Raw genomic sequence first — 10,013 nt, 5'->3', positions numbered from 1 at the left:
AGCCAGGGGGAGGGCTAGTGAGCCAGGCCCTCTCCCATCTTCCCTGAACACACACATGTGCGCAGCCTTCCAGATCCCCAGGAATTTGCAAGGCCTTTATCAAAGCTATATCCTATAGCTCTCCCATTCCTCAGATCTCTCTTCTAAATTTTTGGTGAGTCTGTTGCTTTCCCAAATCAGTATTACAGCCTCAGGCAGCCGTGATATTGGCCTTCCTTGATTGTTTGCCAGAGAGACAGCAATTGCTTTTGACGGCGCCCCTGGACAAGGGGCTTTTCTCTGGAGCTCCAAATTAGATCAACACTCTCCAGCAGCAACAAGACTGCTGGTCTGCAGGCGGCCACGTCAGTTTGGGCAGGAGATGGGAGCAGCCTCATGTTGGAATGGCACAAATCCCATCATTGTCAACAAAGGTTTAGTACTTTTTCTTGGATAAATGTCCTTCAATTTGTTATGTGCCTTTGGTTAATTTCCAGAGCTCTGAGATGGTTGGTTTTGACAATATTGTCCAATGTTGTCACTACTTTTGTAGAGGTGAGCTCTGCTGAGGCCCTCCGCTCGCCGCTTCTCCTGTTAAACTGGCTGGTCATTTTAGGCTCTTCATGCAAAGAGCCCAAGAGACAAGGAAGAGTCACCATTCTGGCAGGAGGAGATGGGGTTTCAATTAAATGACAGGAACAGGAAGAAATATACCTGGCACCCGGCTTATGCCTGGGCACCTCTTTGTCCAGTTCACTGGTAAATGGGCAGGTGCAGCAAGCATGGCCTGAGTAGGATGAGGCAAGCAAGGTGAGGGTCTGATCTCCCTCCTGTAAGCCACCTAGACCATTACAGTAACTACATAGGGATGAGAGAAGCCTTGAGTGGGTCAGAGAAGTGGGAGACAATGAGTAACCATTGTGGCCTCAAAGTCAGCTGTATCCACAGGGCAGTAGGTTTATCCTCACCGATGTTCCTCTTGGGAGGTTTCCCAGGAAAAGAGGCTCTTAGAATCCTGGAGGAGTTACTCTCAGAAATTGTTATGTGAAGCAAGTGGAATCAAGTGGCCCCAGGGCTGTACTGTATTAGATACAATTTGGGTCTGAAATGTCCATTTCCCCAGCTGCTGGGCATGTCGGGAACTGACAGCTCTCAGCGGAGTCCCCGCCCCTCACATCTCCCAGTGCCCTTGGCTGAAGAGAACCTCCTTGCCCAAGGTCAAAGCCCCCTCCCTGGGGCAATCCACATCCAGCAACTGGTCAATACAGATGTATAAAGGTCTGGCCCCCTTCCCCCAATGCAGGACAGCTCTGAAAGGTGCTGAAGGTCCACACACAATTGCCTGAGGACTTTGCAACTACTGGACAACTCGACCTAGCCCACTGTCGACTCCTGGTTCCTTGCCCCCTACAGAGTTGTTGATCTTGAGGACATTTCTCCACAAATCTCTGGTACACAAATTTCCACTTTGAGTAGACTTCCAGGGGGCACCCAACCTACAACAGCTGACACTGCACTGTCTTGAGTCAATCGTACATAAATAAGACTAGCATTTATGAACCAATTCCTTCCTCTCCATCCTCCTGGCCGTGGGGAGGGAGAGGACAGTGGCCAAAAAACCAAAACCAAATGAAAGCCTGAAAGACAGGTGCAAAAAATGAGGGCAACTGTTCTATGAATGGATCGTTAAACCTTTCTGGACACACCTGTCTAAAATTGTGATTGCACAAGACCGTGACCTCTGAGACTTTGACAATCACCTCTGCTGATGGTGTGGTGTTTACAAGGCCTGAGCTGGAAACAACTTCAGATCACGACTGAGTGGGATCCCTGCTCAGTACCAGCACTGGGCACTGTGCTTCCAGGTGCCTAGGACGCATTGCCTAAATGAATGCAGACGGTCCCTTTCACACATGTTTTGTTGTACCAGTCTCCCCCGATGCCCACGCACATCGCAGGCTTGGGTCACACAGCAGTCGATTCTATCGAGAGCCAGCGGTTGGGAGCTGTGCAGACCGGAGTTCAATCAGAGAGGTTGAACTAGTCAGGGAGGGGGTCAGAGAGAAATTTGTTGCAGGGATTTGATCTTGCACAACACTGGGGGCTGGTAAGCTCCTCTGATGCTGGAGCTGGAAGAACACAAAGCAGACAGTTGGGAGGGTAAGGTCAATGTGAAGTGGGGGAGACCAAGAGCAAGCCTGAGCCTCACAAGGACAAGGAGGCCCAGGATAATCCTGTGGCCTCCAAAGCTGGTGGTATGAGTGTCCGGCAGAGTCCTAGATCCTTCACCACCAAACCAAACACATACACCTGACCAGGTCTCTGGAACTGAATCCATACTCCTTTTTTTTTTTTTTTTTTTTTAAGATTTATTGATTTATTTTAGAGACAGAGAGCGCAGGGGGGTAAGGGGGTGGCAGAGGGAGAGAGTGTCCCAAGCAGACTCCATGCTGAGCGGGGAGCCTGATGTTGGGCTCGATCTCATGACCCTGAGATCATGACCTGAGCCAAAACCAAGAGTCAGACACTTAACTGACGGCATCACCCAGGCACCCCATGTCCACACTCCTTTTAAATCCTGTGGCCAAAATACTAAAATAGAAAGTTAACTATTATTGCCACATCTTATGCTAGATGGTAAGCAGAGGAAAGAATCAGAGGAATAAAATTTTGGCATGTATATACATATGTATTCAAAATATAGTTCTCAAATTATATGTAAAAAATATTTTGAATATACAAAATAAGGACTAAATATTCATAATTATTACAGTCATCATTTCTGCAGCCGTTTACGTAGTTGTAGCTGGTATTTATAATTACTTTCTTCCAATACCCATTTCTTATTCTCTTTGCCTTTAGCAAACATCTCAGCTAGTCATAATTCTTTGCCTTGCAGAATAGTCCTGACATTTATTCACGAAGAGTTTGGGCTACTGGAAGTTCTACCTGCATTGGGTTGTTAACGCTTGTCACTGACTTTGATCACAGGACATGGGAGTAATACGAAGCACCAAGGAGACCTTCTGCATTCCAGACACAGTCCTCCTTACCCCCAGTATGTAGTTGCAACCTAATTTCTCCTTGATAGTCAACATCAATCACCCCAGCCAGTACAGTAACCCCTTCTTTGCTTGTTGATTCAGCGCCATGGGGACTTGGAGTGGCCAGATGGCAGTCTCAACATCCAGCTCAACAGAATCATTGTTTTGTCAATGACGGAAGCGTTCTATAGATCAATGGATGTTCGTTTTGGCAGAAGTGCTGAGGGCAGGGAAGGCAAATTCATATCCAGGGTAAATGTCTATTCCAGTAAGAACAAAGAGCTGCCCCCTTCCCTGAGGGGAGGGTCCCAGGGTAACCAACCTGCCTCCAGGTAGTTGGATGACCCCCTGGGGATGTAACTGTGTCAGGACCTGGTTGGTTTCCACTGTCGACAAATTGGGCACTCAGCAGTGCCTATAGATGATTGGCCTCAGAGACTAGAAGTAAATGATGAGACCGTGCATAACCTACATCCCTTCCAACACAGCTGCCTGGTTCCCATGTCTATGAAAAATGACAAGAGTGTCTAAGAAAGCCATCTGCTATCTACCAAACAGGTCATCTTGTCTACCCGGATAATAAAATCTTCCTCTGCCGAGGTCACCCTTCAATGACCTTGGTGACCATTCACGTGGGACACAAATATCTCCACACTCTGTACTGAATTAGAAGGGTCTACCCACTTATTTCTTCCTCAGACCTTCTTGTCACCAATTTTTCAATTGTATTCCTTCCAGTTCTCTGACCATCCAGCCAAACCATTAACCAGAGCACAACCCATTAGCCAGAGCCCATCAACCAATATAGACCTGTATCTCTGGCCATCTCTCCTTCCAGACAAAATGAACAACCAAAATTCTGCCCATTGGTAGGATATCCCCTTATCACTGGTCTTCAGGACAGTCCCAGGGCAGGGCTCTTGTACTGTAACTGTCCATTTTTGGATGGTACCTATATATCATGAGAACCATCTATAAACCCGCATGGAACTTTTTCTTCCTCACTTACCTGGGAGTTCATGGGAACTCCCCATGAGGCCATAAATACAGATTGATAGAGAGAAGGTGATAATAGCAAAGAACGGGGGCCGTGAGTAGCTGGGTCACTTCCTCGGGCAACTTAATTTTGCTTTAATGCCTTGCCTGAAGCTGAGCTTCTATACACCACTTCCCTTTGATGGTGGAGTACTGCTGTGCATGCCCAAATTTAAGGCTTTATGGGTCAGATTACAGACAGTTGGGAGGGTAAGGTCAATGTGAAGTGGGGGAGACCAAGAGCAAGCCTGAGCTTGCTAGCCCATGATGGGTAGCTTAGATCACAGGGTAACTTGGTGGCCCATGGTCAAGAGTTCAATCTCAATGGAAGCCCAGTAGCAAGTCAAAAATTGTTTCTCAACTACTCTCAAATGGAAAATGGTTAGGGGCACCTGGGTGGCTCAGTGAGTTAAACATCTGTCTTCAGCCCAGGTCGTGATCCCGGGGTACTGGGATGGAGCCCCATGTCAGACTCTCTGCTCAGCGGGGTCTGCTTCTCCCTCTCCCTCTGTGCTCACTCTCTCTCTCGTAAATAAATAAAATCTTTTTTAAAAAATGGAAAATAGTTATCCACAGAGGATGGCAGGAATTGGCTCCAGAATTCTAACGGTCTGCACTGTGATTCACCTATGAGGGGCTGCTAACAGTGGCGAACCACATCCCTCTTCGCTGCTGATGCTTTGAGCAGCACTGGATCTGCTGGATCATGTGGCCCAAGAGGCAGAGCAGCTTGAAAGGCAGCCTGGACCAAGTTGCCAAGCTCAAACTGGCAGATTTTCAAGTCACTCAATAAAGAAGTCAGAAGAGCATGCCCAAATGAGGTATATGTTGCCTCCAAAATTCAAAGAATTTCTTTAGAAGTTGTGTTTCTGTCCTATAGATAGGAGGTAACAGATGAAGCAACATGTCCTTGGCCTTGGAAAGAATATTTCAACATGCCCCCAAATTCCTGAACTCCTAAAATTTTCACCAAGGTGGATGGCCTCTGAGTTCTTGCGGAATTTATTTCCTGCCCTCTGGCATGCAAATGTTTTACCAATGCATCTTGTTCACCAGGTCCAATCAGTAGAATATCATCAATGTAATGGACCAGCATGATGGCCTGGTAAGAGAAAGACAAAGTCCCCACAAAGAAGATTATAAGATGGCTGGAGAGCTGATACACTGAAAACAACTGGTTTGTTGGTCTTTACTAACAGTTACAGAGAAAAAACACATTCACCAGATAAACAACTGCATACCAGGTGTCTGGCAACATGTTGATTTGCTCCACAAGGAAACCAGCCCTAGAAAAGCAGCTGTGAATGGGAGCCACCATCTGATTAAGTTTATAATGGTTTACTGTCATTCTCCAGGACCTAGTTTCTTCTCAGACCCAATAGGTAAGTTGGAAGAGGGTATTGGAGGAATCACTATTCCTGCATCTTTCAAGTCTTTGATGTTGGTACAGATGTCTGCAATCCATCCAACAATGCAGGATTACTTTGGGTGTACTATTTCCATAGATAGAAGCAGTGCTAGTGACTTCCAGCTGGCCTTTCCCACCATAATAGACCTCACTGCATGGGTCAGAGGATCACGTGAGGATTCTGAAAGTTGCTGAGTGTGTCTATTCTAATTATGTATCCTAGAACGTGGGAGGAAACCAGAAGGTGGGTTCAGGGACCACTGGGCCCTTTATGAGACAGACTTGAATAGAATTTCACTGATAACTTGACTTCCAAAAGTCCCTACTTTGCCTGGTGGACCACAGTGATGCTTTGGGTCCCCAAGAACTAGTATTTAAAAACAATTTTTTTTAAAGATTTCATTTATTTATTTGAGAGAGAGAGAAAGCATGAGCAGGGGGAGGGGCCGAGGGAGAGGGAGAAGCAGACTCCCCACTGAGCACGGAGCCCGATGTGGGGCTCCATCCCAGGACCCCGAGATCATGACTTGAGCTGAAATCAGACGCTTAACTGACTGAGCCACCCAGGCGCCCTCCCCTCAATAACTAGTATTAATTCAGAGGCAATACCCAGTAATCCCTGAAAATTCTGATAAGATAAAAATAAAGTGCTAAGAACAGTGCCTTAGCATTAATAACACTAGGTGTTGTTATGCTTGATAGTGGCAGCAGCAAAGGATCTTGATTCAATCTTTATCTACAATTTGGCAAAGTGACATCTTGATTCCACTAGATAGTGGGGGTCAGGGATCGGGGGTCTAGGGGAGGTATTGTGAGCTACTCCACAGTGGGTGAGTGGATGGTACAGGAGGTAAGCAGAGAAACTCCACTCTGAAATAACAAAGGAGAGAATGTCACTTTTTTTTTTTTTGGCATGGCAGATTTTATTTATTTATTTATTTATTTATTTATTTATTTATTTATTTTAATTCCAGGAGAGTTAACACAGTGTTATATTAGTTTCAGGTGTACCATATAGTGATTCAACAATTCTGTACATGAGTCAGGTCTCCTCACAATGAGTGCACTCCTAACCACTTCACCCGTTCACCCCTCCCCCCCAAGATGGACCCTTATTCTACTCAGGATTCCTATTGATGACCTGTAGGAATGATGCCCATTGAGATCATCTGTCGCCCAGAAACGTCAGTGAAGCACCATTGCCAATACCAAGAAAATTGGGAATAAATGATTTTTTTTTAAAGCAGAAGGCAGAATTGGGTAGTGGAAAGAAAGGTGGCCCAAACTTTTGGAGATCTGGATGCTGGGTTTCACTCAACCACTTGCTAGCCAGATGATCTTGGGTGTGTGTTTTCACTTTTTTGAGCCTCGATTTCATTATCTGTAGCACTAGAATATTATCTCCCTCGTAGGTTGTTGAGAGAACGGCATGAGACTGTGCGTTTAAAGTACTTAGCACGTATTCTTAAAAAGACAAGAGATAACAAGTGTTGGCAAGGATGTGGAGAAAAGGGGCTCTTGTGCCTTGTCGGAGGGAATGTCATTTGGGGCAGCCTCTACGGAATGAGTGAGGAGGTTCCTCAAAGAACGAAAAATGGAACCACCAGATGATGGGTATATACAGGTACACCAGCCGGGTATATACAGGTACTTCTGGGTATATACAGGTACACCGCATCTGGCTGCGCTTTGCTCTATCGTGCTTTGCAGATGCTGACCAACCACACTTGCTCACTATGTGTCTCTGTGTCACATTTTGTTAATTCTCAATATTTCAAATTTTTCTTATTGTTTTATCCATTACAGCGATCTGCGACCAGTGATCTCTGATGTTCCTGTTGTAACTGCTTCCGGCCGCCGCGAACCACGCCCACAGAAGACCGTGAACTTAATCAATGTCCTGTGTGTCCTGACTGCCCCCACCCCCGCGTTCCCTCCTCCCCCCACCCCCTCCTCGAGCCTCCCTGGTCCCTGAGACACAACAATATTGGAATTAGGCCAGTTAATAACCCCACGGTGGTCTCTAAGTGCTCGAGTGAAAGGAAGAGCCGCCTGGCTCTCACCTTAAATCAAAGCTAGAAATGAGTCAGCGGCGTGAGGAAGGCGCGTGGAAGGCGGGGAGGCCGAAAGGCTGGCCTCTTGCACCAGCCAGGGAGCCAAGCTGTGAATGCAAAGGCCAAGTTCTTGAAGGAAATGAAAAGTACCACTCCAGTGAGCACACGAACGATGAGACAGCGGAACAGCCTTCGCGCTGATCCGGAGAAAGTCGGAGTGGTCGGGATGGAAGGTCAAACCGGCCACCACCGCGTTCCCTGCAGCCCAAGCCTGGTCCAGAGCCAGGCCCCGCCTCTTCAGTCCCGTGGAGGCTGAGAGGGCAGGAGCCGGCAGAAGAAAGTCCGGAGCCGGCGGAGGTGGGCTCAGGAGCCTTGAGGAAAGAAGCCGGCTCCCTAAGGTACGCGTGCGAGGTGAAGCAGCCGCGCCGATGGAGAAGCTGAGCGATGGAGAAGCTGAGCGCGTTCTCCCGAAGATGGCGCGAGGCTCGCTGGGGAAGGTGGCTGCGCTCAGCGGCCGACCTGCAGCGCGGACGCACCGGCCTTCTCCCTGAAGAAGGGGCCGTCTAGGGCGTCCACAGCTCGAGAGGCGAGCTCGGTGCGTCTGCAAAGCTTCGGACGCCAGGCTGAGCCTCCCGTTAGCGGCGAGGCAGCTGGCGACTCTAAGGGGAAGCCACTGCTCACTTACCGTCCTGAAAACCCGGGGCCCTTAAAATCCTACGAAATCTGCTCTGCCTGTGCTCCATAAACGGAACAACAAAGCCTCGATGACAGCACATCTGTTGACAACATGGTTTCCTGAATATTTTCAGCCCAATGTTGAGACCTGCTGCTCAGAAAAAAAGGTTTCCTTCCAAACCTTACTGCTCGGGGGCGCTGCACCGGGGCGCCCAGGAGCTCCGACGGAGCCATGCAATGAGATCAATGCAGGGTGCATGCCTGCTACCTCACCAGCCATCCTACAGCCCAGGGGTCGAGGGTCAGTTTGATTTTTAAGTCTTATTATCAAGAAATGCATATCGGAAGGCTGTAACTACCATACAGAGTGACTCCTCTGATGGCTCTGGGCGAAGTAGATGGAAACGTCCTGAAAGGGATTCACCGTTCTAGATGCCATTAAGAACATTCGCACTCCTGGGAAGAGCTCCGACTATCCACAGGGCTTTGGAGGAAGTGGATTCCAGCCCCCGTGGATGACGTTGAGCGGTTCCAGTCTTGAGTGGGGGACGTCACCGCCCATGTGCGCTGGAAACAGGAGAGACCCAGGATCAGAAGTGGGGCCAGAAGATGGGACTGAACTGCTACAATCTCGCGATAAAACCCGAAAGGAGGCGGAGAGGCCTCTTCTGGGTGAGCAAAGAACGTGCATTCTTGAGACGGAAACTGCTCCTGCTGGAGACGCTGTGCGCACTGCTGACGTGACAGCGAAGGACCAGACTCTCACAAAAACTGCCTCGATCACGCAGCAGCAGGGTTGGAGAGGACCGACTCCCATTTCGGAAGAAGTTCTCCTGTGGGTAAAATGCTGTCGAACAGCATCGCCTGCTGCAGAGAAACCGTTGGTGAGAGGAAGAGCCCATCAGTGCGGCAAACTGCCTTCTTGTCTTATTTTAAGAAACTGCCGCGGGCACCCCAGCCTCCAGCCCCCACCCCCCTGGCCAGTCAGCGGCCAGCACCGTGGGGGCCAGACCCTCCTCCAGCAGACAGGCCGTGCCTGGCTGAGAGCTCGGATGACCGTGAGCGCTGTTAGCAATGAGGCATTTTTTTTAAAAGATTTTATTTATTTATTTATTTATTTATTTATTTATTTATTTATTTATTTCTTAGAGAGAGAGAGAGAGAGAGCACAAGCAGGGGGAACAGCAGAGGGAGAGGGAAAAGCAGGCTCCCCACTGAGCAGGGAGCCCGACACCGCTGCTCAATCCCAGGACCCCAGGATCATGACCTGAGCCAAAGGCAGACGCTTAACCAACAGAGCCACGCAGGTGCCCCAGCAACGAGGTATTTTTAAATTAAGGTAGGTCCATACTTTCTTTAGACATATTCCTTTTACGCATGTAATAGACTACAATAGAGTATAAACATAACTTTTTTCCAGAAGGTTTTTTTTCCATCACAGAAAGTTTCTAGTTTTTAATGAACTACTTGTAAACAAAAAAGCTCCCATTTCAAAATAAAAACAAAATCCCAGATCATATAGATGTTTACAGTGATTACATTTATCTAAGCAACATATATACATGTTCAGTCGTAAGATGTTAACTAAACTTCTGTGACAAATATGCTTTTTTTTTTTTTAAAGATTTTATTTATTTATTTGACAGAGAGACAGCGAGAGCAGGAACACAAGCAGGGGGAGTGGGAGAGGGAGAAGCAGGCTTCCTGCTGAGCAGGGAGCCCGATGTGGGGCTCGATCCCAGGACCCTGGGATCATGACCTGAGCCGAAGGCAGCCGCTTAATGACTGAACCACCCAGGCGCCCACAAATATGCTTTT

This window comes from Callorhinus ursinus, unplaced genomic scaffold, assembly GCF_003265705.2.
Source record: "Callorhinus ursinus isolate GAN/ISIS: 27379988/994484 unplaced genomic scaffold, GSC_fseal_2.0 scaffold8, whole genome shotgun sequence".
In the NCBI taxonomy this organism is placed as follows: domain Eukaryota; kingdom Metazoa; phylum Chordata; class Mammalia; order Carnivora; family Otariidae; genus Callorhinus; species Callorhinus ursinus.
This window is presented reverse-complemented; position numbering follows the sequence as displayed.